We start from the raw sequence: 17,811 nt of genomic DNA on the forward strand, positions 1-17,811 counted from the left end.
CAGTTAACCAGTGAACAGTCAATCCATCATTCAATCAGTCAGTCAGTCACCCAGTTTTGTCTGCCAGGCAATCGGTCAGTCTGTCAGACAGTCAATCTATATTCATTCAGTCAGTCAGTGTATATCATGCGGTCAGGCAGTCAGTCAGTTAGTCAGTCAGTCAATTAGTCAACCAGTCAGTCAGTCAGTTAATCAAGCAGTCAGTGAGTCAGTCATTAGAGGAAACAAGAACAGTTTTGTGGTGAGGAAGGTGCTTGAAAAATAGTGTCTGTTGAATGCAGCACTTATATTTACCGGGATGATGTCAGCAAGGAGAGTCAATTAACAGTTTAACTGGAGCACACGAGTTTAGCAACTAGACGAATACAAATGAATAATAGATAAATTTACACATCATAGATAGACAACTATAATATAAGGGAAGTACAATGTTCCAAGTACGACAATTTCGTATCGCTGGCGAGTCACACGGGCGTGAAGTTGCCAGCTCGTTACAGTCAGCCTGTTATATTTGCCGATCTCCCACCCAAAACCTGTCTCTGGCGCCCAATAACGAGACTCAGATATAGTTATCACTAAAACCGTTGATTCCTGATGTGTTTTGGCAATGGTTAAGCGTCGAAAACCGGTACATGCACGAGGGCGAGATGATGAAGGCAAGTTATCCCAGCATCGCTTCCAGATTGTCGTACTCGGAGCATTACATTTACCAGCTTCTCCCGCATAAATATCACCAGGAAACATGAATAATAAACCATTTCAACAATAACTACAAATAAATATCGTTATTGTGACCCAGGAAACAGTTTTGGGGATGGAAATTGGGAAACATGAGAAACTGAGTACGACAATCTGGCAACGTTGTACAATAGTCCCAGCCATCAGCTGTTCAGTGTTTGTTTACCTCGCGCGGGGGAGAGAGTGTGCTCCGTGCTTCCCTTGTTATCCCTGCTATCCACGTGCCCCCCCTTGTTATCCTCGTGCTCCCGGCCTTGTAGCGGTGCCGTGGCGGGGCGTGTAGGCGTTGACATGTAAGCCCCGGTCGTCTACCCTCCGTGCCCTATGGGGGTCCGTGGACGGGGCAGGTAGTTTGGGTTAACCCGTCCGCTGCGGTTGGCACGGGTTTGGATTTCACTGTTAGCCTAGTATCATATATATAGTTTCATGTCTTTCTCTGTCTCTGTGGTGGATAGTGGAGTGTTTCCCATGTGGTATTGGTGTGCTGGATATCCTCTCCCAAGGTGCAGGACTACATTTTCTTCATTGAATTGTAGCAGCCACTTTTTGTTCCACTCCTGTAGCTTGATGAGGTCTTCTGCTAGGAAATGCACATTCAAGGGGACAAATATACTTTTCCCATTTCATTTCAACAGAGTAAATTTTAATGTAAGTGGAATTTTTCCATGTTGAGAATATGCTAACAGCTCCTCATTTTCATTTTCCATTTCCATCTTGCAGCACTCACGGTCATCGGCACTGCCCATACACTCAGTCCAGCCTGGCGGGGACCTCACCAATGACCTCCATGAAAACAGGGTCCCAGACAAGCCAGTTGGTCTGAAGGGTGAGTGTTTCCCTCAGTGTTGTGATTTACATCCTGTGTCCCCTTCAAATTGTCCCTCCTACCTCCTACCTCCTTATCCATCACTTACATTCTTAATTCCCAACAAACAGTATAAACCTAATATATGTGTTGTGCATAGAATTTAGGATAACTTACAGGTACAATACATTTGTATAATTTTGTTTTCATGGTACAAAATATTCATGTTTGGAAGCCATGATAAAACCTACATAGTGATCATGATGGTGGAGTCACTGTGTTATCTGCAGTGTCTTGTGGTCCATTACAGCCGTGGCGCTGACTGACCACATCAGGGTGTGCTGGCAGCCCCCCGCACAGCACAATGTGCTGCTGTGCGGCTACACCATTGCCTGGGACCAAGGCGTGGCGGACATCTACTCCAAGATCGTGGACAGCAAGCAGCACGGTTACATCATTGATAAGCTGGGTGTGTAAGATGATCATTTGTGACTAATTCTCCATTTTCTGGCCAAGTAGTATGCAGACCTGCAGTGTGATTCTCCACAAGACAGGGATTTTGAATTAGCCACTTCTACATTTGTGTTGAGCCAAGAGAAGGTAAAGATTTTGTTAGCCTGTCAAATGCGATTGGCACGGATTTGCCTTCACTGTTAGTCTGGTAACCTTTCTCTGCCTCTCTGGTGGACAGTGGAGTGTTTCCCATGTGGTATTGGTGTGCTGGATATCCCCTCCCAAGGTGCAGAACTTTACATTTTTCTTCACTGAATTTTAGTAGAAACATTTTGATCCATTTCTATAGCTTGGTGAGGTCTTCTGGTAGGAAATCCACAGTCAATGGGTTAAATGATATCATAGTTAACCATTTATTGAGTCTGGAGTTAACATTACATTCACCCCCCCCAAAAAAAAATGATGATGGAGTCCATAACAAGTTTTCATTTAAGCAAAGTAAAGTGAAGGTAGAGATCTTGTTAAGTAGATCATAGTTAAACATTTATTGAGTCTGTTAACATTTCACACACACACACACACACACACACACACACACAAACACACACAGAAAAGTATTTACACACCATCATAAAGTTAGCTCTCCATATTGTGAAGACCCTGGACCATGAGAGCAATTATTGAGGGAAAGGAGGTGGTATTCTGAGTTGCCATTTTCAGACTCATCATCGTTCAGGCTCATTCCTCTGTCTGCCCTGAACTCTCAGATATTTCCTGGGTGGTCATAATGTTAGTCAGGTTATTCATTGGTTATCCGTGGCCTGTTATCTGTCTTTCTACCTGTTGTCTGTTAGTCTATCTTATTTGTTATCTGTTCTGCCCAGTTTAACCCCTTGACTGCGGATTTCCTAGCAGCAGACCTCGCCAAGCTACAGGAATGGAACAAAAAGTGTCCGAGACAGCGAGAGAAAGACCTGGGACTATGTTACCAGGCTACCAGTGAAGGCAAAATCCGTGCCAATCGCAGCGGGCGGGTTAAGGGTCGTGAAAAAATTGTTGTATTGTTACGATTAGGTCCATAACAAGTTCTCCATCTCCTCAGAACCCAACATGGAGTTTGTGATAAGCCTGCGAGCCTTCAACAACGTGGGTGACGGGCAACCGGTGTACCAGCAAGTCCGCACCCAGCCAGAGGAGGAGGAGGTGGTGGCACCCACGCTGGACCCGGCGGTGTGGGTGAAGGCCGTGGTGCTGACGCCCTTCACCGTGGTGCTGCAGTGGGCAGACACCATGCTGAGCCAGAACCAGATGATTTATTTATTTATTTATTTATTATTATTATTATTTTTTTTTTTTCAAGGGAGGCAACTCAAGGTAAACAAATTGAACAACAATTAAAAGGCCACTAGATGCCGTTCCAAACACAAGCATGAAGAATGGGAGGTCAAAAGAGGTCAGTTTTGGGTAGTGTTGCTGGGCTGCTTCAGGGAGGGCAGTCGTCAGCTGGAAAATATATGTTTTATCTCATGTTCTTTGTGCACTGTGTCACAGACTTGCCACTTGCATCAACACAGCAGCGGAAAAGTTAGTCATTCATCAAGGAACTTATTCACCACCTACACATTCTTGTTTCCCTGCACACACTCCCTTATTCACCTCATATCCACCTCTCCACATCCTTATTCGTAACTTGCATCCTTCTCCCTCCTACAAACAGCCCCTCATTCACCTCATATCTTCCTCTCTATATCCTTATCCATTACTTACTCATACTCTCATCCCAGCAAACTCCCTTATTCACCTCACGTCCACCTCACACATCCTTATTCATAACTCATGCATCCTCTTTTTCCTGCAAACAGTCCCTTATACACCTCATATCCTCCCTCATACATCCTTATCCTTCACTTACACATCCTCTTTTTCCTGCAAGCACTCCCTCACACCCTTCCTATCCTCCTGTCATTCATGTCTCATTTCACAAGCCAGTCCTTCATCCAGTGACCTTTCTCATGTTTTCCCTCCATCCTTGTACCTGACTCCCTGTTAATACTGACCTTTGACTCCTGCAGTACAACAGCTGCACCACCTTCTCGTCCTCATCCTCCAGCCGCTACGTCAACGCCACGGATGTGACCTGCCTCATTGACAGCCTCAAGCCATCAACAGTGTGTGAGTTTGCTGTGAAGACCATCAGGGTGAGGCCACAGTGCTGGAAGCCTTCGTTCTTCTTTCAGTAAATATTCACTCAGTCCTGCAACACTTCTCAAGGAAATCCTGCACAGCTGAATCCTTGCTGTGATGAGGCACAGAGAAATTATGACTCATAGGGTGAGCTATTATTAGTGTTTGAGATATTGATATTGTCATTGACCGATTGCCAATACTTAAACATGAACCTTATATAATGGTATTAGAAACAGCACAGCAGGGTTGGCAATGATTTAATCAAATTGATTTAATCAAATGATTAAATCATTGATTTTATTTGTATTTTTTCTGAGTAAAAGTATTCCATAGGTAAAATGATGTGCTCCAAAGATGATAAAGTAAAACAACCTATTCATGTGCAATGATTCATTTATTCTCTTCAAAGTATAAAAAAAAGATTCCTACATTATTATATCCTCCTGCGCTAATGTTGCCAACTTGACATGTTTTTACTAGGTAAAAATCAGCCTCCTCTAGTCTTTACTAACTTGGCTGGCAATGTATCATAATAGCAACCAAGGTTTGCAACCAAACCGTAACAGAATAGAAGTAGATATTCTTCTGTATGGTAATAATATAATATTCTGTCATGAAAATGACAACTTCAGGCAACTCTATCTGTCCTAAACCTGCTCCTGTACCAACTACAAACAAGTACTGAACAAGTATGTATCTGGATCCTTGACTGTGCTCAGACTTACAGGCCTAAACTTAAACTTAAAGTAACCTATGGAAACTTATATATATATATATATATATATATATATATATATATATATATATATATATATATATATATATATATATATAAATATATATATATATATATATATATATATATATATATATATATATATATATATATAAAATGCATGATGGGGGAACTTTGAAGTTTTGGTGTGCCAAAATCACACTTTTTCCCACACACTTTTCCCCATCAGGTTTGGCGTGAGTCCCCCTATAGCCTGGTGGCCTCCAACAACCTGCTGGTGGCCTGGCCGTCCTGGCCCTCCCTGGCCAGCCGTCCACCACCACCTTCACCCGGCAGCCGCTGCAGCGGAACAATGGGAGGATCACAGGTGAGCTGATGGGTTACCAGGATGGCATCTTCAAATTATAAAAATAAAAAAGAGTCAGTGTGCCAAACCACAGTGATGTACTAGACTACATAGTTAAGGGAACACACCTTCACTGACGTGGAAAAGACCTGGATATATAGTAAATAAACAGTGACTTAGGTCATGGTGGTGGGCAGCGTGGGCCAGGCAGGAAGCAAGAACCATACATCCTGTCAGCCACTATAAATACAATTTGCCTGAGCCACTACTGGGCTGGGGTCATCCAAGAGGCCCCTCCAAAGAGCCTACTGGAGCTATGGGCAGCACTTAACCCAGTAGCTGCAGGGATCATGTTTCTGAAAGGCCACTCTAAGCACTGCCTTGGGCCGACCATCAGGACCCACCGGGAAGAAGCCTACCGGCGCAATAGGCCGCGACGTAAAAAAGAGAGAGAGAGAGAGAGAAAATCATCACTCAGGCAAACCATTTTATAATATATATCAATGCATTTGTGATCAGTTTATGCATCATCTATTTAGGCCCGTCGCTGCTACACGGTAAAGCCACAAATTTTGCCTGTCACTGGTACACGGTTAAAAAAAGATTATTGAGAGAGTAATTTTGTTTGTTCCAGGCTACGTGATATTCCTCACCATGGACCAAACTGTCGGTGACTGGGTGATGGGGGAAGTGACGGGGGACTGGCTCACCCTCACCGTCCATGGACTGACGCCTTCAAGGAAGTATTTGCACAAGATGCACTCTCACAATGTCAAAGGTTTTGGTCCATTCTCCTCCGTGGAAAGCTTCACGACTCTTCCAGGTAAGGAAGTGTTAGTTTTAGGGAGCCGTCATTGCTGTGGTGCATCAGTCACTGTTCTCCCAGTTATGCACATGTTGTGTCCCACCACACTGTCCCTCATCATGGAGCACTCCCTCCCTGAGGCTGACTTGAGGCCCATTACCTGCATGCTGTGTGTTGTGGTGCATCAGTCACTGTTCTCCCAGTTATGCACATGTTGTGTCCCACCATACTCTGTCCCTCATCATGGAGCACTCCCTCCCTGAGGCTGACTTGAGGCCCATTACCTGCATGCTCTGTGAATGCCACCTCTGGCTCTGTGGGCATGTGGGTAAACCCTGCTTGCCAGGTTGTTTCTGTAAGACACAATCCTTAGTAAAGAGTGTGCCCAGAAAGTTGGGTTAGAGCAGGTTGATGGATCCTGCTGGGAGGTACATGGTATGGGGAAGGTGCCTGCATGGGGACCTGCACAGAGGAACCCCCAAGAATGGTGTCATAGTTTGGGTGAGGCAGGCTGGCAGAGGCCCCATTGATTGACTGATTGATTAAGCCAATGTTGAAAATATTATACATCCGCTCCTGTGTTCCAGCTGTTGACAAGAGCATCGGTGAGCCCCCTGGCTGGTGTGTGGAGCGAGAGGCCTGATTGTGCTGGTGATCGCTGGCGTGGCAGGAGCCATGACCAGCTGGGGGCCTTCTTGGCCACCACACTGTACTGCCGCGGGTCAAGGCGGAGCCCAGGCCAAGCATTGTGTAAGGTGGCAGGACAGTTTCTTGTTGGTGTGTTTCATCCCATGACTCATTTCAGCAATCCTTTACACTGACTGCAGGAACTTTCTATTCACTTTGTAATATGGAGAACAAGGCTGCAGGGCATAGTCCACAAAGACTTAAGTTTGCCAAGATTAGAGAAAGAAAAAAAAAGGTAAACTTCTTCTTAGGAAATGTTCAAGATGGACTTTCATTTTGTGCTATACATAGTTGCAGGGTAACAAGTGACCTCTGTTTGTGATATCTGTGTCTCTTGGTGGAGCAGCTAACACGTGTTTCTAACTTGTGATTGCTTGCAGTGTGCTGGCTGGGAGCTATTTCTTTAAATGAATTCAAATATGCTTTGTTGAACTCAAACCTCATACCTTTAACATCCATCCTGTTTTGAAGATTGCATGTGCCCTTCCATCTCCCTCTGGACAGCCCTGCGAGGTACAGCAGCAGCACTCAGTAGTATTTAGCAGCTAGTAAGATGCATCACTTCCTTGCAGTGTTGGCGGCAGCTGCAGTGAGAGCAACAAGCCTGGCGTCCAGCCTCCAGACCTGTGGATCCATCACGGCCACTTGGAGCTGAAGAACTTTGACAAGGGTGAGCGCAGCAACTCCCCCAACCACGCCTCCATCATCCAGCACACAGGTGGGTGTCTTTGTCAGTCACTGAACAGTGTGCAGCACATGGGAGTCCTGTCATTTGTGTGGTATTTTTTGTAATATTTGGTTGCTGGTGTTTTGTTGCCAGTCACTGCTGCGTTGTAGTGTGCCAGTGACGCCACACACAACCTTACACAACCCACAGACACACCAGTATGAGAGTCATCACACATTACAGAGTTTCCATCTATCTCTATCCAGACACTCCCTTCTTGCCTGCTCAAAGTTTCTCAAAGATCTTTCCCCCTCTCCCTAACGTACTCTTGCACCCTATCCCTCCATTTCACTGGAGGTCGTCCTCTAGCATTCCCTCCCTTTATCTCACTCACATACACCCTTCTGGTCATCTTACTCTCCTTCATTCGCTCCATGTGGCCAAACCACTTTAAAGTCTGTCGCTTCACTTCTTCCACCACTCCACACTTCTTCCCTTCACCCCCGTGACACATTCCAAAACGCTCGTACACACTTTCATTACTCATTCCATCCATTCTACTCACACCACAAGCACTTCTCAAATAACCCATTTCCAATGCCTGCACTCTAGACCTCTGACTTTCATTCCAGGCCCTCGTTTCACTTGCATATGTGAGGGTTGGTACTATTATTGTATTTCTCAAATCCCTCTTTACCTCCATGCTCACACTTCTGCCATTCATGATTTGTCTCAAAGACCCTACCACCCTTCTTCCTTGCAATGCCCTTTCTCTTGTCACTCTCTGCACCACCATGCTTACACATAACTGATCCAAGAGCCGCGGGTCACTCTTCTCAAATGCTCTGAAACCCAGTTCCAGGTTGACCCTGGGCTCATAGAGTCTATACTGTTCTGCACTGTGTCTCAGTAACATGGTGGTGTCCAAATGAAAATCCTGTAGAATATTTCTCAAATATCCAGGTTTACCAAGTGTCATTGCTTGATAAGTCAAGACAAATATTTTGTAGACTATTCGTGCCTTGATGGGCAGCCAATGCAAGTCTATAAGTGCAGGTGTTATTCTCTCACAGGGGGCAGACCCTTTGTTAGCCTTGCAGCTCTGTTCATAACAAGTTGTAGTTTCTTCAGTAGATATTTAGGAAGGCCATAATAAAGTGAGTTACAATAATCCAGCTTTCTATTTACATGATTATATATATATAAGCATCTTCATAGGCTTATCATCCAGGTATTTCTTGACAAATGCAATATTTCTGAGATGGTAGCCTGCCGTTCTCACCACCTGATTGATCTGTTCTTTGAATGATAGAGTGCAGTCAAGTATCACACCTAAATCTTTGACTGACTTTTTTACAGTCCTAGTGTCATCTTTTATCCGAAGAGTGGAAACATCTAGCCTCCTGACATCCTTGTTCTTCCCCACAATCAAACATTCAGTTTTATCCTCATTCAGTTCAGTTGCTTAGAATTCATCCATTTCCCGACATCATCCATAATTCTGCTCAGCTTATCTTCAGTGTTTTCCACGTCACTCAGCGACAAATAGAACTGTGTATCATCAGCATACAGTTTAAAGTCAACTTCATGCCTTCTTAGCAAATGTGAAAGACCAATAGTATAAACACAGAATAAAATTGGACCCAGTACACTTCCCTGGGGGACTCCTCTTTGCAAAAGTTTATGAGTGGAGAACGATTTACCTATTTGCACACAGTAAGTTCTGTTCTCAAGGTAACTCCTCAGATAATCCAGCGCGCCACCCTCAATTCCAATATTCTTGCAATCCTGAAGCAATAGACTGTGCTCCACCGTGTCAAACGCAGCACTCAAGTCTAACAAAATCAGAACACCACACTTCCCTTCATCCATAAGCACAAGCAAGTTGTTTACCACCAAACAGAGAGTAGTTTCAGTTGAGTAAAGCCTCTTGTAGGCAGATTCATTATCCGGTAAAGCCTGCACCACTAGCAAATGCTCCATTAGCTGATTTAAGATCACATTTTCAAGTATCTTAGATAGAAACGTCAAGTTGGATACTGGTCTAGAGGAACTAAACACTGTGGGTCCAGTTTACCTTTAACGATAGGTTTCACGATCGCCGCTTTCTCACTCTCGTAAAGTTTTGTTTTCGATTTGTGTGTTAACCATCACAGTCATAATATTTAAGAAATCACTAAAGTTTCCACTCTTAATGTCACTTATCGGCAAGGGATCGTCATCACAGTACGTCAGGTTCACCTGTGTATGATAGTTTTCACCACAGCCACATCCACTTGTTGAAAGCTTAACTTTATTTCAGGGACTGGAGTTTCCACAGCGGATCCATGGTAACCGCGGTCGCCTCTAAAGTTCATGATAACTCTCTCAATTTTCTTGTCAAAAAAGTCTAAAAACTTATTTGCCAGCACTTCATCCGAGAAACCATCCTGAAGCTTGTTAACTTTTCTGTTTCCAGTCAAACTGTCAAGCACCTAATATAATTTATTGATGTCAGGCCCTGCCTCCACAACCTTATTCCGATAGTATTCTCTTTTCCGTTTTATCCATAGCTGGGCACGATAACAGAAAACCTTATTCCTGATAACCGATAACTGATAATGAAAAACCTTAACGGCGATAACCGATATTCGTTAACTAGAGACACAAATATAGGCGATAACCAATAACCGATACCCGATATAAATCCACAATTCCGATACTAGCTATTGATAAGTCCGATAGGTGAAAACGATACTATATTGATATTTCAGATAGAACAACATTGATGAATTCAAAATTTCATTATCTGTAGTTTAGGAAACTTACAAAACCTTAAAACCACACGTTGACACGTACATATGGACGTTAATACTAGAAATGCCTGAACCGGTGTTGTGTTATTTGGCGTCCCCACCGTCAAAAATTGTTTACAAACACTGGTCTCTCGTGAACGGTGCATGCTCAGACCAGCAAGCGTAGACCTGTATAGTCTCACAGAGCTTTTAAACCGTAATTAAGAGTTGCTGGAAGGCTGAATTAGACATATAGTACCACTACCACCATCCTCGCTGTTTCTAGAACGACACTGTACGAGTTGTATTTATATGTACAGAGTGTACGTCGTTCTAGAAACAGCGAGGATGGTGGTACTGTATGGTTGATTCAGCTTTCCAGCAACTCTTAATGTGTTAAAAAAGCATTGTGAGACTGTACAGGTCTACAGTTAATGGTCTGAGCATGCGCAGTTCACGAGACCAGTGTTTGTAAACAAAAGCGCCAACTTTTGATGATGGGACACCAAATAACACAACACCGGGTGCATTCAGTATCATGGCATGGTCACAAACGAATATGGAATATCAAATTTGAGGCAGTGAATAATCATTTTTGGGGCAAAGTTAAATGATTTTTCTCTATGATATATTGACTTTTGAGTAGCATAAAAAAATAACCTAATGTTTTAATTTTCATGATCTAAGTATGAAATATCATCACCGAAGATATTTCATACCCCGAAGTTTTTTCATACAACACCGGGCCACGCATGCGCAGTAGGGAGACAACGTTTTTTTCTGAGAGGCGGAAAAAATGTAGCGATTATCGCTAGTTTGGTTACAAAAGTAACGAAGATACCGATATATATTTAAATAAGTAGCGGATGGTCGATAATCCGATTTTGTTATCAGTGATAAAGTATCGCGATAACTTATCGCGATAATGCCCAGCTATGGTTTTATCACAAGCCGGTTTTCTTTGTTTCTTGCCTCCTGGTATGCTCTTCTTGCCTCATCTGTTTTTTGCATAAGCCACAGTCTTTCTTTTTTCTTCTCTCTTTTTGCCCACAGTATTTCCACATTAAACCAAGGTGCATGATCTCTCAACACTATCTCCTTTTCACTCAGAGGACAGAGGCTGTTATACTCATCTTTAGCTAAACCATTATATAGCTTAACCAGGCAGGTAGCACAATTTCCACGTAACACCGAGCCATGTTCACAGATTTCACGACAATTAATAGTAATTTCCTGTATTACAGAGTTAATCAATGTTTCTGGTTGAAAATTCTTTCGCAATCTGAACGTAATCTTTTTTCTCTGCACTGCTTCCCTTATGTATGAAATTTCAAAGGTTACCAATTTATGCACCGGGGACATACAACATATTTCATCAACACCCCCCCTTGCACTAGATCACCGTCTATATCGCTGAAAACCAAGTCTAGCACATGACCCCCTAAAGAAGTCATCTCGTTCACTTTATTAATCAGGTTGAAACTGTCCATCATCTCAATGAAGGCCATGGCAGAAGAATTTTCAGGATCATCAATCCATAGATTAAAGTCACCACAGATGAACACATTTGCACTCACCATATCCACAGACTCCAAAAATGTGCGAAATTCATCAATAAAGACCTCTGCTCTTGTATCCGGAGGTCGATACACCACAATAAAGGTGCATTTCCTTCTATCAATTTCACAGATGACTTGCACTAATTCAAAGGTATCCCACCTTTCTGATGCTTTTCTCCGAATCTTCTTAAAAGAATTCGAAAGAAAGATCCCAACACCACCACCCCTTCTTGTCTCCCTCGGGACATGTATAAAGGTTTGAGTACATGCGGAATGTACAATTGGAGTAGGCCTAGATCTGTACGTATGTCAAAACTGCCAGTCTGATTAGGCATTACAGTATTGCTTTAAATAGAATTTGTTTAAGTTTTTGAAAGGCATCCATAAGTGAACACTTTTGAGTTTGAGACTATAAGGAAGTTGGTGTTTTTAACTGTTTCAGATATCAATATTCAACAGAAAGGACATATTTTATCAAATTAATTGAATATTTAGTTCCATATATTTTTCATGAAAGTTGATGTTCCTTTTGTTACAAAAATTCAGAAGAAAGGGAAGCTGTCTAATATTACTAGTCTAAAAGAAGGGGATACCTTTTGGAAAATTAATTAATTGTTTAGTTTTACATTCTGTTCATTAGGAGACACAAATTTGATTGTGTTCCTCTATTTCACATCAAGAGAGATTTATAGGGTATAGTTTTCAAAAAGGGAATACATATATTTTTATAAAGTGAAAAAACTATTTTCCTTATGTTTCTGTGAGTTTTATTATTGTAAGCCAGAGTGGGGTAGAAGGCCTACCCAGTGGGCGTTTTACCCCACATGCAGGGTAAGAAGCCCCCTTATTATTTTTTTTAAATTGTCATTATAGAAAGGTGTAAATCATAATGAGTGGATATGATATATACCATAGATAGGCCTTAGCCTAAGCTTTCAACAGAGTTTTTTTTTTAATTTTATTGCAAAAAATGTGGCTACAACAGGCAATCTCTCTTAAGGGGGGCAACTTACCCCACCTTACCCTATTACGAATTTGGGAAGAGTATTAAAAGGCAAGCATTTTGCACATCAATCAGTCTTTTCCAATTTGCAGGAGTCGCGTCACATCACAATGGGACCGAAAAAGGACGAGAAGGGACAAGACAAGAAGAAAAGGTCTTCTGCTGCCGCTGCTGCCTCTCCTGATGATGATGAGCAACAAGAAGACACTCAAGAACAACCTGCCAAGAAAGTGAAGGGACGATCCAAGAAGAGGTCATTGTCTGCTACCGGGGAGACACCCCCTCCTCCAGCCCTCTTGCGTCACCAATCCACTTGGACACAGGAGCCCCAACCTGGTCATGATGATGCTGGGGTGTGTCTTTTGTTCAAAATCGGGAGCAAATTCTTGGAGGAGATTTGAAACTCGTAGTAGATCCGGAGTTATCGGTGTAGTTCGTCGTACATTGTAGTACTTCGTACTTACAAATCGGGACAGTTGGTGTGGTTCGTGATACTTCGTAGTACTTCTGCTCCAAAACTCGGCGTACTTCGGGAGAAAATCAGGGTGAAATCGTAGCACATCGTAGTACGTCGTAGCACTTCGGGAAATAATTCGGTGTACTTCGGGGAATATGCCCTCGAGGTCGACCGAACGCCTCGAGATGAAAAGATAAACAAATTTTCGTAGTGATTTGGGGAAAACGCTGTCTCCCGAGGTACTACGATTTTTTTGTGATTCGGCGGTAGTTTGGTCGCTGCTCTCTGTATTCTTTCCAACTTTCTAATTTCTTTCTTCAATGTAGGTGACCACACTAACGCTGCATATTCCAGTCTTGGACGTATCATCGATGTTATTAGTTTCTTCACCATTTCTTCGTCTAGATATGTAAATACTGCTTTTATGTTTCTAAGAAGATTGTATGTTTCCCCAGTTATCCGATTTATATGCTTTCCAAAGGATAACTTGTCTGTTATTGTCACTCCCAGATCCTTTTTCTTCTGTTTTTTTATGATTCTTTCGTTACTCAGAGAGTAGTTCCCCGATATTCGTCTGCTGCTCTTACCAAACTCCATCACACTACACTTCTCTGTATTGAATGTCATTTCCCATTTGCGTGACCATTCGCTTATTCTATCGAAATCCTGACTCAAGGCTACACAGTCTTCTGCATTAGCCACCCTCCTCATTAGTTTAGCATCATCAGCAAACATATTCATATAGCTTGTCACCCCTTCTGTCATGTCAATTATATATTGTTATGCCGGACGTATTACTTGGGTTCCGTGTCGCCGTCACAAGACTCCGTGGGAGAGAGATATGTAAACACTTTGCACAGCTTCTGTAGTTTAATATTCTTCCTTAGTAGTACACTTCACTCTGACTCTTCACTGACCACTAGCTTACTATGACTGGGACTGCCCTCTCTTGCCCTCTTCTCCTATATATATCCAGAACAGCACAGTCTAGAATGTTACAGTATATTTTAGATCATACAAGAACATTTAGCAAAAATATATGCGAGTTGGCAACACTTCCCGCCTGGCGCCTGGCCGCGCCCCGCGGGGCGCGGACGGCTCGCCTTGCTCCCCGCCCCCTTGCTCGCTTCTCCGGGAGCCTTCTTGAGGCCTATGGTCGCCGGGGGAAGCTTCCAGCACAACACTATCCCCCCCTCTTAATTGTGATCGTCCCGATCACACACTTAACTATATACAAACGTAAGGGAATTAATCAAAAACATAATAATCGTCGTATCGCTGTGGACGCCTGCGTTGTCTCTGTCTTCTGCTCGGTGCCTCCTGCGCGTCTGTCTCCTGGTGCGCCTCGTCGTCGTCCGCTTCTTGGGGTGTCCCTGGAACATCTGCCGAAGCCGGGAGGTTATCTCCCTCAGCTGAAAGGTCCAGAAGGCCTATGTCGTCGTCGACCTCCTCTCGGTCCTGGACGTCCCTTGCGTTTTCGTCGGCTGCTGGGTGTCTGTAGTTGTTCCAGGTGTAGTTTCCCGGACCGTGGTACCTCCATAGGCGGTTGACGTGGACAACTTTCGGCTTGGTCCTTTCCGTTCTCCGGATTCGGTAAGTCACATCGGAGAGGCGTTCTAGCACAGTATAAGGGCCTTCCCAGGGGCTCTGTAACTTTGGAGACTGTCCTTTCTTCCTCTGCGGGTTGTAAAGCCAGACCTTCCAGCCGTTCCTCTAGTTGACGGGCAAAACTGGAGGCGTCCCTTGGAAGGCTTTCCCCAGGAGGCCTTCCTGTCAGTAGGTCCACCGGCAATCGCAGCTCACGTCCAAACATCAGCTTTGCCGGTGAATACCCCGTAGTCTCGTGGGCGGCAGACCTGTAGGCCATGAGAAGCGCAGGCAGCTTCTGATCCCATGAAGACTGATCATTGTTGCACTGCTTGGCCAACTCCTGGCCCAACGTCCAATTAAACCTCTCCACCATTCCATCTGACTGTGGGTGCAGAGGGGTGGTCCGGGTCTTCTTGATACCCAGAAACTTGCAGCACTCAGCAAGGACTGTTGACTCAAAATTCCTTCCCTGGTCGGAATGGAGCTCGTTAGGCACACCGAAGCGACAGAAGAACTCCTCCACCAATACCTTAGCGATGGTAGTGGCTTCCTGGTCAGGGATGGCGTAGGCTTCCAGCCACTTGGTGAAGTAATCCATTGTGACGCAGATGTACCTATTTCCGTTCGTCGTCAGAGGCAAGGGTCCTGCTATATCCACTGCCACCCGTTCCATGGGGGCTCCAACCTGGTATAGTTGCAATGGGGCACGGTGGCGCTTCTTGGGGCCCTTCTTTGCACAGCACACCAAACACGCGTGACACCATTCTTCCACGTCCTTCCTCATGCCAACCCAGTAGAACCTTTGGCGCAGGCGACTCAGTGTCTTCTTTACCCCTAGGTGTCCGCTGGTGATGCTGTCGTGCATTTCTTTCAAGACGCCTTCCCGTGACTTCACAGGTAGCACCGTGGACCAGTAGTGGTCAAGACCATCATGAGAGACCCAGCGTCGCTGCAACACCCCGTCGTCTATCCGAAGAGTGTCCCACTGAGTCCAGTAATTCTTGGTGGTAGGGCTTTCTCTCGAGATTACTTCCCACCCAGGTCGCGTTGACGATTGACTCAGCCACTCCATAATTGGTCTCAGATTTCGGTCCTCCCGCTGCAGTTTTCCCAAGTCCTCCCATGGCACTTCCGCTGTCTGTTCCACTGTGGTGCGGCGGCACATATTCTGGACGCTTTCCCTCTGGAGGCAATGTTGAAACTCAGGTAGGCAGGGGCGCCGGCTCAAGCTGTCCGCGTTACCGTGTGTTAGCCCAGATCGGTGCACAATAGTGTAGTGATGCTGCTCTAGTTTACCTATCCAGCGAGCAAGCTGGCCCTCAGGGTTTTTCAGTGACTTCAGCCACTGCAATGCAGCGTGATCCGTGCGGATGGTGAAAGTTGCACCGTACAGGTAAGCATGGAAAAAGTCAAGGCTCTTGACTACTGCCAGGAGTTCTTTCCGGGTCACGCAATAGTTTTTCTCGGCTGGGGTGAGCTTCTTGCTGAAGTAGGCCACAACCCGTTCCATGTCGGCACATGCCTGGGACAGCACTCCACCAATCCCCTCATCACTGGCATCACAATCCAGTATAAAAGGCTTAGAGGGGTCTGGGTAGGTGAGTACGGGCGAGCTGATGAGGGCCCCCTTGAGCTTCTCAAAGGCAACCTGAGTTTCCGCTGTCCACTCAAACTTGCGCCCCTTCTTCGTCAGGAGGTGCAGTGGTGCAGCAATCGTAGCGAAGCCTTTCACAAACCTGCGGTAGTATGAGCACAACCCGAGGAAGCTCCGCAGCTCCTTCACGTTGGTGGGTGTCGGCCAGTCCCTTACCGCAGCCACCTTCTCAGGATCAGTGCGTACTCCAGCCTCGCTCACGATGTGTCCCAAATATTGGACCTCCTTTTGGAACAGACAGCATTTCTTCGGGCTGAGCTTAAGGTGTGCAGCTCTAAACCGGGCGAAAACCTCTGATAGCCTTTCCATCTCCTGCTCGAAGGTCTGGCCAAAGACAATCACGTCGTCGAGGTAGATGAGTGCCGTCTTCCAGTGAAGTCCCTCCAGCACCCTCTCCATCAGCCGCTCGAACGTGGCCGGCGCGTTGCACAGGCCAAAGGGCATGACCTTAAACTGCCACAGTCTGAGTGTGTCCCAGGGTGCTGGGCTCCTGCCTCCACGGCCTCCAGGGGCAGTGTAACAGAGATGAACACTGAGGCCATGCACACCAAACTTTACTTTTGACCTGGCCTAAGGATATGGGATGTCTGGATTTAACTCTACAAGAACACAACTAAATAAGGATTGGTGTACAGCAGCCGGGCTGCTCAAGTGGTGGCCGCAGTCTGCATCTGGACCTTGTGAGTGTTGCGGCTGGACCCCCGGGCCGGGCGTTGGGAGTACAGGAATGTAATAACATAACATGAAGGACGTGTAATGGACTGTATGAGTCTTCTGAGATTATCTTCCTTCCTTCCTTTCTTCATTTTTCAGAGCTGTGGACAAAGACGTTCATTAATATACCTAGTGTTCTCATTATTATTGTTATTATTATTTTATTATCATTATTCTTTCTTATTCTCTTTTCTTCCTTCTTGTTCCTCTCTTTATCATATTTTCTCTCTCCTCCTTCCTTCCTATATTTCCTTTCCTATTTTGTTATTTTTCTTTTTTAAAATTTCCCTTCCCTTTCCTTTACCTTCCTTTCCTTTCCTTTATCTTCCTTTCCTTTCCTTTCCTTCCCTCTCCTTTCCTTTCCTTTCCCTTCCTTTTCCTTCCCTTCCCTTTCTTTTCTTTCCTTCCCTCTCCTTTCCTTCCCTTCCCTTCCTTTCCTTTCCCTTCCCTTCCTTTCCTTTCCTTTCCTTTCCTTTCCATTACCTTCCTTTCTTTTACATTCCTTTCTTTTACATTCCTTTCTTTTACCTTCCTTTCCTTTCCTTTATTTCCTTTCCTTCCCTTCCCTTCCTTTCCTTTCCTTTCCTTTCCTTTCCTTTCCTTTCCATTACCTTCCTCTCTTTTCTTTTCTGTCCC

General features: G+C 44.7%; 1 long non-coding RNA gene across 5 annotated transcripts; it reads left to right on the top strand.

The window, feature by feature from the left end:
- Positions 1 to 909: 909 nt before the first annotated feature.
- On the top strand, positions 910 to 13,906 carry LOC126993228 (uncharacterized). Of its 5 annotated transcripts, none has more exons than XR_007747530.1 (9): positions 910 to 1,031; positions 1,459 to 1,564; positions 1,854 to 2,012; positions 3,099 to 4,327; positions 5,149 to 5,286; positions 5,900 to 6,088; positions 6,658 to 6,820; positions 7,330 to 7,475; positions 12,853 to 13,893. It is a non-coding gene; the product is annotated as an uncharacterized LOC126993228 (long non-coding RNA). The 5 variants fall into 5 exon arrangements; XR_007747529.1 differs by having other exon boundaries at positions 952 to 1,085; XR_007747531.1 differs by having other exon boundaries at positions 952 to 1,085; positions 3,099 to 4,232.
- The last annotated feature ends 3,905 nt before the right edge of the window (positions 13,907 to 17,811 follow it).

Source organism: Eriocheir sinensis, unplaced genomic scaffold, assembly GCF_024679095.1.
Source record: "Eriocheir sinensis breed Jianghai 21 unplaced genomic scaffold, ASM2467909v1 Scaffold587, whole genome shotgun sequence".
In the NCBI taxonomy this organism is placed as follows: domain Eukaryota; kingdom Metazoa; phylum Arthropoda; class Malacostraca; order Decapoda; family Varunidae; genus Eriocheir; species Eriocheir sinensis.